Genomic DNA, 14,693 nt, shown 5'->3' with positions numbered 1-14,693 from the left:
GGTATATCAGAAATGTCTGCAGGGAGGTCACACAAAAGCTGCAATAAGTGAGGGAACATGGCAGCTACATGAATTTCTGAGGTAATCTTGATCCCATATATGATGTAGGAGCTGATACTATTATTATTATTATGCATTAATCCCATGGCACTTTACATGTGAAAAGGGGAATATAGACAAGTATAATAAACATGTGTAAGACAAGGGACACACAAGTACATAAGGAGAGGGGACCCTGCCCGCGAGGGCTCACAGTCTACAGGGATGGGTGAGGATACAGTAGGAGAGGGTAGAGCAGGTCGTGCGGTGGTTCAGTAGACCGAGGATCATTGCAGGCTGTAGGCTTGTCGGAACAGGTGGGTCTTCAGGTGTCTGAGGTGAATGCAGAGTAGTATATCAGCCATAAAATAAATACCTATATGGAAAAAGATACCAACAATAGAAAAATATATAATCAAAAAAACTCAAACTATCGAAAAGATATGAAACCAAAACCAAAGATATTCAGAGTGCTGACTTTTTATTACTATAGTACACATCCAAATAAAAGATACTAAAGACAATACATTGTCACAAGAAGTTTATTTGTATCTCACAATTTTTTATATAAAAATATAATTAAAAACCAATGCACAAATGGTGTACAGGGGGCACGAAGAGACAATATGGCCAACAACAAAACACACATAGCATTCAGTAAATGATAGAAAGTCAGTGATATGATCCAAATCAATATATATCATAAAAATAAAGTACATACATATTCACCCAAATATGCAGAAAATATGTGAAAATATATAAAATATAAAGTGTCCTGCCCCCTGCACACACCACACTCCGACGCACGTTTCGCCCTTGCTTCGTCAGGGAGTGGAAACGTGCTTTGGAGTGTGGTGTGTGCAGGGGGCAGGAGGAGACTCTGGTCAGTAACCACATGAAGTGATATTATTCCATTCACTTAATTATACCGCAACATTTGTGTTGGTAGTCAGCAGAGATCCAGCAGTGTTAAGTCATTCTTTTTGCACTTAAATATTTTATTTTATTGTTCATTTCTTATTTATATGCAATGAAGGCTATATAGCCCCTTATATATTTTCTGCACTGAGCACTTTTTTTTTTTTAAGGTGGTTGCATATTGAAATAAACATTTTCACACCATTTTATGGGATATAATTAATAAATTGTTTATGTATTTGTGCACAGGACACTTTATATTTCATATATTTTCACATATTTTCTGCATATTTGGGTGAATATATATGTACTTTATTTTTATGATATATATTGATTTGGATCATATCACTGACTTTCTATCATTTACTGAATGCTATGTGTGTTTTGTTGTTGGCCATATTGTCTCATCGTGCCCCCTGTACACCATTTGTGCATTGGTTGTTAATTATATTTTTATATAAAAAATTGTGAGATACAAATAAACTTCTTGTGACAATGTATTGTCTTTAGTATCTTTTATTTGGATGTGTACTATAATAATAAAAATAGTCAGCACTCTGAATATCTTTGGTTTTAGTATATCAGCCATGTCTGCAGGGAGGTCACACAGAAGCTGCCTCGCAGTCTGTGAGGAAAATGTAGCATGCACATGAGGGAACATGGTGGCTACATGAATTTCTGAGGTAATATTGATCCCATACATAATGTAGGAGCTGATACTACACTAGTACACGATGTCTGAGGTGAATGTGGAGTAGTATCTCGGCCATGTCTGTAGGGAGGTCACACAGAAGCTGCCTCGCAGTCTGTGAGGAAAATGTAGCATGCACATGAGGGAACATGGTGGCTACATGAATTTCTGAGGTAATATTGATCCCATACATAATGTAGGAGCTGATACTACACTGGTACATGATGTCTGAGGTGAATGTGGAGTAGTATCTCAGCCATGTCTGTAGGGAGGTCACACAGAAGCTGCCTCGCAGTCTGTGAGGAAAATGTAGCATGCACATGAGGGACATGGCAGCTACATGAATTTCTGAGGTAATATTGATCCCATACATAATGTAGGAGTTGATACTACACTGGTACATGATGTCTGAGGTGAATGTGGAGTAGTATCTCAGCCATGTCTGTAGGGAGGTCACACAGAAGCTGCCTCGCAGTCTGTGAGGAAAATGTAGCATGCACATGAGGGAACATGGTGGCTACATGAATTTCTGAGGTAATATTGATCCCATACATAATGTAGGAGTTGATACTACACTGGTACATGATGTCTGAGGTGAATGTGCTCCTGTCATCTGTCGTGTGAGGTGATAACCCCAGTATTACACTCCCTGAAACTGCAGATATGCTTCCTCCTGTGTAAGAAAGTGAGAGAGAGACAGATTTCCTGTTCTATATAAGTCCTGCCCTCCTCACAGTAACCCACCTATTTAGGCCTTTGGGGGATCCATTCATTCATTGTGATAAGGTTGTTATTCCTCAGTATTTGTCTATTTGTATATAACCACTCTCATTGTTTGGTCCCTTTGATTACGATAGCACATATGAGGTTATGACTAACTGGTTACAGGATCTATATATGATTGACTGGGTTGGATTCAGGGGGATTAAACATCTTATGGGGGCTTTTTGTCCTGATTTTAACTGTTTTTAATCTTTTTGTGGTGTGTGTTTTTCTAAGGTTATCAGAATAAAATTATGATATATTTCTTGCACAATTTGATGATCCCTGGTGTGTAGTATGTCTCTGTGATGAAGGAGCAGCCGCCATCTTAGATATGGGGCCACATGTCTGAGCTTGGCATCCATTGTGGTCTAAGTTCAGGAATTACAGGCAGCTAACATACCCCCAGGTGCTGTGTACTTAGTAAATACAAGCAGGATTTAGTGTTCCAATGCTAAATAGCCAGGGCCATTGGTGTGATAATGAGGATAGGCCCAAAACAGAGCTTCAAAGCTCAGGTATGGAGCCGTGCCAGCAGGGGGCCAGAAAAAAGCCTAGGGCTTCAATTAGAATGTACCTGCTAGCAGACACAGGAATATACGTCCCTTGTGTGTCCCAGACGCTTTGGCTCCATCCTAGGAGCATGGATTATTAGCCCACCCTCTGACACGGGGAGGAACCTAGCATGTTTAAGGACTCGCAGCCCCTGACAGACATTCATTCCTTCACACAGAAGATCCAGACGATGACTATCTAAGAAGGACCTGGGGACAGAGCTGCCGAGGGGAGCAGCGGCCCATGCTTTGGGGGTCTGTCCAGCAACTAAGATTCTTGTACCTGTGGACTGCAGAGCTCCCCAGCACCCACATGACCCTACAATTGGGTAAATTGACCTCCAGCTTAATATCTTAAGTCTTGTACCCTTATTGCTATATCTTTTCTCTGACTGCAAATTTACTGTATATTTCTGTAATTATCTAGTGCGCCCTTAAGGCAATTAAACTATAAACTTAATCTTGGGCTGATGCTTTTACTCTGATCACGAATCTTAGAACCCCCAGCAGGTAACAGGACCTCCTCCCCGGCGACCATTTGCTCTAGGTGCAGTTCCCTTACTGACCTGAGAGACAAAGGGGGCGCCGGAGAGCTGTGCCTGTGTAGTTACGTCATGGTGGTGACGTGGGAGGAACGGGTCTGTGTGCGTTCCTCCACACTTGGTGGCAGAGGTGGGATCAGAGTAATAGTGTGCGTGGGACCCCTACTCCCAGACACTAGAGACTACCAGCGGTAACTTTCACTGCTGGGGTCTTAAGGTCAGCCCAGCACTAGACGGTCAGAGTGCAAATATAATAAGATGTGTGCGAGGCCAGGGTTGCAGCTGTGTCAGTAACCAGAGGTTCCCAAGATGGTGGAAGGCACCAGGAGTAAGGCAAAGGGGAAGGCCAATGCTATGGTCTATGAGGAGGTGGTGGAGGACAATACCAATGAAGGCAAGGGGGAGCTCAGCCAGGGCTCCCCAAGGAGCCAGACCCCCATGCTCAGTCCCGCAGTGGACTGCCCACCACCTGCCCACCCCAGCCTGTCCAGATCGGAGGCCCTTTTCCAAGCGGCTATGGCACAGCTCGAGGCTGGTAACGCCGCCGCCCATGATAGACTCCTAGCGGCAGCAGAGAAAGCAGCGAAGCGTGAGCAAGCGGCGGCCGAGAGAGCAGCGGAGCGTGAGCATACTGAACGCCGTGAAGCTGCGGAGCGCCGGCACCGACTGGAGATGGCTCAGCACGGGTTCCCACTGGACGCTCCAGCCCCACCAGGGACCAAGGCTTCCAAGGTCCGGGCGGAGGACTTCCCCTTGCTTGAAAAGGATGGAGACCTGGATTCCTTTCTGCTGGCCTTTGAAAGAACCTGCCTCCAACACCATCTGGCTCTGGATCAGTGGGCAAGGTACCTGACCCCCCGTTTGAGGGGTAAGTCCCTGGAAGTTTTGGGGGACTTACCTGCCGGGGAGGAGCAGGACTACAACAGCATCAAGAGGGCCCTGATCCAGCACTACAACCTCACCCCGGAGTCGTACCGCAGGAAGTTCCGGAGCCTGCAGTGGGGCTCAAAGGACACCTGGACCGATCACATGCGGGCACTGCTGAGAGCTGCAGAGCACTGGACCTCGGGTCTAGAGCTCACCACCCGCCAGGAGGTCCAGGAACTGTTTGTCTCAGAGCAGTTCTTGTGGAACTGCCCAGAGGACCTCCAGCAGTTCCTCCATGACCGGAAACCAAAGGGGGCTTGTGCTACAGCCACCCTGGCAGACGAGTATGCCAACAACAGGACCCCTGAGCCGAAGAAGCCTGCCAGCAGCACCTGGAGAGGGGGTAAGCCCAGTCCTGCCCCTGTCCCCCCAGCCCCCAGAGTGCAAGGGGTGTACCCCCCCTGCTGCCCTCTCCAGGCCAGGAGCAGAACCCAGACGTCATCATTGCAACTAACCGGGACACTTTAAGGCTGCGTGTCCCCAGCACCATAAGGCCCCATTCCTGTCCCAGAAACCGTCCACTGTTTTGTGTGTAAGGTCCCTGGACAATTACCAACCCGTCACCATCGGCCGCTCAGCGGTCATGGGACTGCGGGACACAGGCGCTGAACGAACCCTGGTACGTCCTGAGGTGGTGTCCCCTCAAGACTTGGTGCTTGGGAAAACCCTTTCCATCTCCGGAATTGGAGGTGTTGAACCGGCGCTGCCCGTCTCAAAGGTGTTTTTGGACTGGGGCGCCGGGAGGGGAATGCGGGAGGTGGGAGTAACGCCAAATATTCCTGACAATGTGTTGCTTGGGACCGATTTGGGGCGGCTAGTGTCTCAGTATGTGGCCACTGAACCCCCAAGTCTGGCTCCCCATGAATGTCATGACCCTACTGTGACTGCCAATGCTAATGTATTGAATGTGCCTCCAACAGTGGAGGTGGGAGTAATGCCAAATTTTCCTGCCAATGTGTTGCTTGGGACCGATTTGGGGTGGCTAGTGACTCAGTGGGTGACCACTGAACCCCAAAGTCCGGCTCCCCAAGAATGTCATGACTCTACTGTGAATGCTAATGTTAATGTGTTGAATGTGCCTCCAACAGTGGAGGGAGTGAAACCTGATGGTAAGCCATGCACTGACACTACACACACAGGGCTCACAGTGAGGACAGGTGAGAAGCCTGCAGGGGAGAGCTCAGAGGTGGAGGGAGGGGCTGCTATGGGCAATGTAGGGCCCCTAAGTGAATTCAGCCTGCTGACTCGAGGGCCTCTGCAGAAAGAGGAACAGGCCATGGGGGGGAGGGGGCGTCCCGGGAGAGGAGCCATCAGGTAAGACCCCAGGGCAGGAGTTCCCCACATCCGGGATGTCAGGAGGCGAGGGAAGTCTGCCTGACCCGGTGACTGGGTCGGGGGCCGAGGGGAAGCAGGCGCTACCTGTGGTCTCAGCGGTCGTGGCCACTGTTACCAGGAGTAGGAGCGCCGGAGCCCAAGGAGCCTCGCGGAGGTCCGACGGTTCCCCTCTCTCCGACCAAGTGGCTGCCAAGTCAGACAGCGGCCAGGAGACAGATCCCGGGGAGCTGACAGAGGAGGTGGCAGTTTCGTCAATTCTTGCCACATCGAGTCAGGGATTTCAGGCAGTGTTGGAAGCTGACGCTAGCCTGAAAGCTCTCAAGGAGCAGGCGGCACAGCCTCCCCTGGAGTCCGACCGCGAGCGAGTGGTCTGGGACCAGGGACGGCTGTACCGGGTAACGGTCCAGCAGGGTTCACCGGAGGTGTGGCTCAGGGACCGACAGTTAGTGGTACCCTACCCATTCAGGGCAGAATTGTTGCGGATCGCACACGAGATTCTCATGGCCGGACACCTAGGGATCGCTAAAACCAGGGCCAGGCTAGCTCAGCATTTCTACTGGCCAGGAATGAGGACCGAGGTGATTGCCTACTGCCGTTTGTGTGACACCTGTCAGAGGATGGGGAAGGCGGGGCGGCACCCCAAAGCCCCACTGGTAACTCTGCCCATCATCGAAGAGCCTTTCTCGAGGGTGGCTGTGGATCTCATTGGACCTCTGTCCACTCCCAGCCGCTCCGGGAAATGCTTCATACTAACGGTAGTGGACTATGCCACCCGGTACCCGGAGGCGGTAGCTTTGTCGTCCATTCGGGCCGACAAAGTGGCCACTGCCTTACTGGAGATTTTCTCCAGAGTGGGGTTTCCCCAGGAAATGCTCACCGACCGAGGGACCCAGTTCATGTCGCAGCTGATGGAGTCTCTCTGTAAGCAGGTACAGGTGCAACATCTGGTAGCCAGCCCGTACCACCCACAGACCAATGGCCTGTGTGAGCGGTTCAATGGCACCTTAAAGCAGATGCTGAAGATGTTGGTTGACTCCAATGGGAGAGACTGGGAGCGGTATCTCCCACACCTGCTGTTTGCCTACCGAGAGGTCCCACAGGCCTCAACAGGGTTCTCCCCCTTTGAGCTCCTGTACGGGCGAGGTGTACGGGGGGCCACTTGCTCTGATGAAGGAAGCATGGGAAGGGGATTTGGCTACCCCTGGAGTGTCGGTCATTGAGTATGTCGTGCGCTTCCGGGACAGAATGGCGGCCTTGACACGGCTGGTGCATGACAATATGGCCCAAGCCCAGGCTGACCAGAAGCGGTGGTACGACCAGAATGCTTGTGAGCGGACCTATGAGGTGGGTCAAAAGGTGTGGGTACTGGTCCTCGTACCTCAAAACAAGCTTCAGGCGGCCTGGGAGGGTCCATACCTCGTGCACCAGCGGCTCAACGCTGTCACCTATCTGGTCACCCTGGACCACGCCCGTGGAAGGAGGAAGGCCTACCACGTGAACATGATGAAGGCCCATCATGAGCGGGAGGCTTGTGCCCACCCAGTGTGCAACCTTCCCGAGGAAGGAGAGGTAGAAACCCTCCTGGATCTGCTCACCCAAGCCAAGGCGGATGGATCCATCGAGGATGTGGGGGTTGGCCACCAGCTCTTGGAGGAGCAACGTTCCCAGCTAAGGGTCACCCTACACCCCTTTAGGGAGCTGTTCAGCAGCCTGCCCGGAAGGACTGAGACAGCCGTCCATGACGTGGACACCGGCAATCACCCCCCAATCCGGCGTTCAGCATATCGGGTCTCTCTTGAGGTGCAGCAGCACATGCGCCAAGAGATAGACGAGATGCTGAAGCTGGGGGTGATCCAAGTGTCCAATAGTGCATGGGCTTTGCCTGTAGTCCTCGTCCCTAAAAAGGACCGAACTACGCGGTTCTGCGTGGACTACCGGGGGCTCAACGCTGTGACAGTCACCGATGCGTACCCAATGCCGCGCATCGATGACCTGCTCGATCGGCTGGCCGGGGCCAAGTACCTGACCATCATGGATCTGAGCAGGAGGTATTGGCAGATTCCCCTGACCACTGGGGCACGGGAATGCTCTGCCTTTATCACCCCATTCGGACTGTACGAGTCCACAGTGATGCCATTCGGCATGAAGAATGCCCCTGCCACTTTTCAGAGGATGGTCAACACGCTGCTCGAGGCACTGGAAGGGTATGCGACCGCGTACCTAGACGACATCGCCATCTTCAGTCCCACCTGGGAAGATAACCTAGAGCACCTGGCGCAGGTGCTCGGGCGGATCCAGCGAGCAGGCTTGACCATTAAGCCCGAAAAGTGCCAGCTGGGTATGAGTGAGGTCCACTAGGTGGGGGAGCTCTGAAGCTAGAGCCTGGGATGGTGGATGCCATCGCATCCTGGCCCACCCCAGGACCAAGAAGCAGGTGATGTCCTTCTTGGGGACAGCTGGGTATTATAGGAGGTTTGTTCCACACTGTAGTGCCCTGGCCAAGCCCCTGACGGACCTCACCAAGAAGAGGCTGCCCGTTGCAGTCGACTGGACAGTCGCCTGCGAGACAGCTTTCCAGGCGCTCAAGACCGCCCTTTCTAGTTCTCCTGTACTACAGGCAGCCGACTTCACGCGGCCGTTCGTAGTGCAGACCGACGCCAGCGACTTCGGCATCGGAGCTGTGCTCAGCCAGGTCGACACTACGGGCCATGAACACCCCATTCTGTACCTGAGCCGGAAGCTCCTGCCGAGGGAAGTGGCCTATTCCACGATGGAGAAGGAATGTCTAGCAATTGTGTGGGCCCTGCAGCGTCTGCAGCCATACTTGTGAGGACGCCAGTTCACCGTGGAAACAGACCACAACCCCCTCAGCTGGTTACACACGGTCTCTGGGACGAATGAGAGGTTGCTACGCTGGAGCCTCTCTCTCCAACAGTATCACTTCACCATTCGCCACAAAAGAGGCAGGGACCATGGTAACGCTGATGGGCTGTCCCGGCAAGGAGAGGGTGCGGAAGGGCGCATGGGGGATGACAGGAATGTGATACCCCTTAGCGCCCTCTAAAGCAGGGAGGTGTGATGAAGGAGCAGCCGCCATCTTAGATATGGGGCCATATGTCTGAGCTTGGCATCCATTTTGGTCTAAGTTCAGGAATTACAGGCAGCTAACATACCCCCAGGTGCTGTGTACTTAGTAAATACAAGCAGGATTTAGTGTTCCAATGCTAAATAGCCAGGGCCATTGGTGTGATAATGAGGATAGGCCCAAAACAGAGCTTCAAAGCACAGGTACGGAGCCGTGTCAGCAGGGGGCCGGAAAAAAGCCTAGGGCTTCAATTAGAATGTACCTGCTAGCAGACGCAGGAATATACGTCCTTTGTGTGTCCCAGATGCTTTGGCTCTATCCTAGGAGCATGGATTATTAGCCCACCCTCTGACACAGGGGGAGGAACCTAGCATGTTTAAGGACTCGCAGCCCCTGGCAGACATTCATTCCTTCACACAGAAGATCCAGATGATGACTATCTAAGAAGGACCTGGGGACAGACCCGCCGAGGGGAGCAGCGGCCCATGCTTTGGGGGTCTGTCCAGCAACTAAGATTCTTGTACCTGTGGACTGCAGAGCTCCCCAGCACCCACATGACCCTACAATCGGGTAAATTGACCTCCAGCTTAATATCTTAAGTCTTGTACCCTTATTGTTATATCTTTTCTCTGACTGCAAATTTACTGTATATTTCTGTAATTATCTAGTGCGCCCTTAAGGCAATTAAACTATAAACTTAATCTTGGGCTGATGCTTTTACTCTGATCACGAATCTTAGAACCCCCAGCGGGTAACAGGACCTCCTCCCCGGTGACCATTTGCTCTAGGTGCAGTTCCCTTACTGACCTGAGAGACAATGGGGGCGCCGGAGAGCTGTGCCTGTGTAGTTACGTCACGGTGGTGACGTGGGAGGAACGGGTCTGTGTGCGTTCCTCCACAGTCTCCTTTTCTTGTCTATTATTATTATTATTTATTTACATAGTGCCATTAATTCCATGGTGCTGTACATGATAAGGGGGGTTACATACAAAGTTCTAAATATCGTTAACAGTAAACAAATTTACAGTGACAGACTGGTACAGAGGGGACGGGACCCTGTCCTTGCGGACTTACATTCTATGTGATGGTGGGGAAGAGACAGAAGGTCGAGGGTGCAGCAGCTATGGTGGTGATGAGGTGGCAGCTCAGGTGGTGGTGAGGCGGCAGAATAGTTATTGCAGGCTGCAAGCTTTCCTGAAAAGATGGGTTTTCAGGTTCCGTTTGAAGGATCTGAGGGTGGTGGATAATCGGACGTGTTGAGGCATGGCATTCCAGAGGATAGGGGATATTCAGGAGAAATCTTTGAGGCGGTTGTGTGAGGAACGAATAAGTGTGGAGGAGAGTAGGAGGTCTTGGGAGGATCGAAGATTATGTGAGGGAAGATATTGGGAGAATAGTTCAGAGATACAGGGAGGGGAAAGGTTGTGGATGGCTTTGTAGGTCAGTGTTAGTAGTTTGAACTGGATTCGTTGGGGAATTGGGAACCAATGGAGTGATTTGCAGAGGGGGGAGACAGGAGAGTAGCGAGGAGAGAGGTGCATTAGTTGGGCAGCAGAATTGAGGATAGACTGGAGTGGTGCAAGAGAGTTAGCAGGGAGGCAACAGAGGAGAGTGTTGCAGTAGTCAAGGCGGGAGATGATGAGAGCATGTACAAGAGTTTTAGTAGATTGAGGACTGAGGAAGGGACGGATTCTGGAAATATTTTTGAGTTGGAGGTGGCAAAAGATTGGACGTGTGGTTTGAAGGACAGGGTAGAGTCGAGAGTTACTCCAAGGCAGTGATTTTCAGGTGCGGGAGAGAGCGTGATGCCGTTTACCATAATAGATAGATCGGGTAGGGAAGATATGTGAGATGGAGGAAAGATAATGAGTTCAGTTTTGTCTACGTTGAGTTTTAGGAAGCGAGAGGTGAAAAAGGAGGATATGGCTGATAGACACTCCGGGATTCAGTACAGCAGAGGGGTGACATCTGGGCCAAAGAGGTAGATCTGAGTGTCATCTGCATACAGGTGGTACTGGAAGCCATGGGACTTTGAGTTGTCCTAGGCCAAGAGTATAGATGGAAAAAAGTAGGGGCCCCAGGACAGAGCCTTGGGGGACTCCAACAGAGAGGGGGCGGGATGAGGAGGTAGTGTGGGAGTGGGAAACGCTGAATGTGCGGTCAGAAAGGTATGAGGAAATCCAGGACAGGGCAAGGTGCCAAGGGAAGAGTCTGTAGCAGTAGGCAGTGGTCAACTGTGTCAAAGGCAGAGGACAGGTCGAAAAGGGGGATGGAGAACTGACTGTTAGCTTTGGCTGTGAGTAAGTCATTAGTAATTTTGGTCAGGGCAGTTTCAGTGGAGTGGTGGGGCGGAAGCCAGATTGCAGGATGTCAAGGAGGTAGTTAGATGAGAGGTGGGAAGAAAGTTGAGCATGGACATGCTGTTCAAGGAGTTTGGAAGCAAACGGGAGCAGTGATATGGAGCGATAGCTGGGCATAGCAGTTGGGTCAAGGTTTGATTTTGTGAGGATGGGTGTTATGGTGGCATGTTTGAAGGCAGAGGGGAAGGTACCAGAAGTTAGGGATAGGTTGAAGAGATGGGTTAGGGCTGGAATGATCATGTTAGTGAGGTTGGGAAGCAGGTGGGAAGGGATGGGGTCAAGTGCACAGGTGGTGAGGCGTGATTTGGAAAGGAGATGCGTAAGCTCTCCTTCAGTGATGTTGGAGAGGGAGGTTATTAGGGAAGGGCAGAGGTCTGGAATGTGGAGTGGTTGGGGTGGTGGAACTGTAAAGGTTTGCTTTGTTTGGTCGATCTTGTTTTTGAAGTAGGTGGCAAAGTCCGCAGCAGAGATGAGTGGAGTTGGAGGTGGTAGTGGTGGGCGAAGGAGAGAGTTGAATGTGCTGAACAGTTGTTTTGGGTTGTGGGATAATGAAGATACAAGGTTTGTGAAATAGGTCTGTTTAGCAGAGGCGAGGGCTGATTTAAAGGCAAGTGTAGCTTGTTTGAAAGCAGTGAAGTCGTCTGGCAGGCGTTTTTTCTTCCAACGCCGCTCCGCGTCTCTGGATGATTGTCAAAGTTTTTTGGTGAGGTTGTTGTGCCAGGGTTGCCTATTGGTTTGTCGCACCTTGCCATGCATGAGAGGAGCGACTGAGTCTATGGCTGATGTGAGGGTGGCGTTTTAGAAAACGGTGGCACTGTCCGTGTTGTGGAGTGAAGATATGGAGGACAGAGGTAGAAGAGAGTCTGAGAGTCTGTGGATGTCTAGGTGTGCGAGGTTTCTGCGAGGATGTGCTAGTGGCTGGGCATGGGGGGCAGGTGAGAAGGTCAAGGATGAGAAGGTGAGTAGATGGTGGTCAGATAGGGGGAAGGGAGAGGTTGTGAGATTAGATAGGGAACAGAGGCGCGTGAAGATGAGGTCTAATGTATGTCCATCTGTGGGTGGCTGTGGAGGACCACTGAGTAAGTCCAAAGGATGAGGTAAGTGACAGGAGTTTGGAGGCTGCTGGCTGGTGGGTGTCAATGGGGATGTTAAAGTCCCCCATGAAGAGGGTGGGGATGTCAGCAGAGAGAAAGTTGAGTAGCCAGGTGGAGAATTGGTCGATGAAGGCAGTGGCTTAGCCCGGTGGTCGGTATATGACAGCCATTTGGAGAGTAGAAGGAGAGTAAATACGGACAGAGTGAACCTTGAAAGAAGGGAGGATAAGGGAGGGTGGGGGTTGAATAGGGTTGAAGGAGCAGTTTTTAGAAAGGAGGAAACCCACTCCTCCACCTTGTCTGTTACCAGGGCGAGGAGTGTGGGTAAAGTGGAGGCCGCCATAACTCAGTGCAGCCGGGGAGGCCGTGTCAGGGGGTGTCAGCCAGGTCTCAGTGAGGGCCAGGAAGGAAAGGTTGCTGGAGGTAAAGAGGTCATGGATCATGTGGAGCTTGTTGCAGTTGGAGCAAGCATTCCAAAGAGCTCCCGAAAGAGGGAGGCGGTCAGTGGCACAGGTTTTAAGTGTGAGGGATTGCGGTATTTTCTCTTTGTGTGAGAAAGATAGGGATGAGGATTAGTGGGATGTATGAGGCAGGGAGGGGCCAGGAATTGGGGGATATGTCACCAGCAGTGAGAAGAATCAGAGAAAGGGAAAGCAGGTGGGTGAAGGAGAGTGCTCGTCTGGTATTGTATTTTAGTGGGAGAGGTCTGAGGTTAAGGAGTATGTCTGCAGATAAAGTGAGGTGGGGGGTAAGAGAGAGGGGGAGATAGTTATTTGGTTTGAGGGTGCAGGGGTTTGGGGATAGTGAAGGAGAGTGAAGATTAGAGGAGCAAAAATGGTGATGGCAAATGTGAGCATGGTTAAAGAGCAGGGAAAAAAAGCAAGTAGAGTAGGAAAGCAGTGGTTAGTCTTACCGTCTGACCGATTTCTGGACTATTTCTGGTATATTTCTCATGTATCACTTTAAAGATGTTACTTCAAATGATGTCACATCTAACCAAGGTCATACCAACTTATACAAAGTAACCCACCAGGGTTATTCTATACAAAGTATCCCATCAGGCACATACATACTGTGCTTCTTACTCTGAAAGCAACAACACTCTTGCTTAAAATCTGCACCACTGCACCAACAAAGCTGCAGGAGTAAAGGCCCACCCATCCCCAAGTCATGCCCTCCTACGCCTATGGCTCCAGTAGTTTCTTGACTCCAGGAATTTCATTCTTCACATGCTCCACATCCGGTGGCCTTTTTCCCGAAGCCCACCACAGGGAAATCAATGGGAAGTGGACTCTGCTCACTGCCGATATCTCATGAAAGCCCAGGGCCCTCAGCCTCGCACCGCTGGGACACCTTCTCCTCCCAACCCGGGGTCCGCAGCATCGACCCACTCCTGCCGCCACTGGCCTCTTGCAGCTGCTATTCTGCCTCCTGTGACCCTGCTCCATTGTTGCTGCCTCCCGATACGCTATCGTAAAATCGGACTATAAGACGCCCCACCATTTACTTTAAAAGAATGTTTTCCCATTTTCCTCCCTAAAATTTGGGGTGCATCTTATAGTCTGCAAAATAAGGTAATATACTATGATTACAGAACCATCACATACTCTCCAATATACTGGATGTGTTGTATTACATGTACAGACATCAGATGGTATGTAGAGGAGTCACTCATGACTTTTTCCTATCTAATTCTCTTAACCTCCTGGCTCTTACTGAAACCTGGATCCAGCAGTCAGACACTACCGCTGCTGCTGCTCTTTCATATGGGGGACTACACTTCTGTCATACCCCAAGATCAGACAATAGAGCAGGTGGAGGTGTTGGTCTGCTCCTATCACCAAAATGTACCTTTCAAGTTATCCCTCAACTACCCTCACTAGTCTTCCCTTCTTTTGAGGTCCATACCGTCAGACTCTACACCCCCTTCTCCATGCGAGTGGCGGTGGTGTATCGTCCTCCCGGCCCCTCCCATCAGTTCCTGGATCATTTTGCCACTTGGCTTCCACATTTTCTCTCCTGTGACATCCCTACCCTCATCATGGGAGATTTCAACATCCCCATTGCTCTTCCCCTCTCCCCATCTGCTACTCACCTTTTATCTCTAACCTCCTCGTTTGGCCTTTCGCAGGTTACTAATTCTCCAACGCATGAAGACGGAAACTCCCTCGACTTGGTCTTCTCTCGGCTTTGTGCAGTGGATGATTTTGCAAACTCCCCTCTCCCGCTCTCTGACCACAATCTTCTTTCATTCTCTATCAAGAACTGCCAGACTGCTCAGGTCACCCCCACTGTCCAGACTTATAGAAACATACAGGCCATTAACACCCAGAAACTTATGAAGAACTTGCAGTCTTCATTGGCCCCTATCTCCTCCCTCTCATGT

This window comes from Dendrobates tinctorius, unplaced genomic scaffold, assembly GCF_039654945.1.
Source record: "Dendrobates tinctorius isolate UK_male_01 unplaced genomic scaffold, ASM3965494v1 ptg000020l, whole genome shotgun sequence".
Taxonomy (NCBI): Eukaryota; Metazoa; Chordata; class Amphibia; order Anura; family Dendrobatidae; genus Dendrobates; species Dendrobates tinctorius.
The sequence above is the reverse complement of the archived record's forward strand: the minus strand, read 5'-3'. Positions refer to the sequence as shown.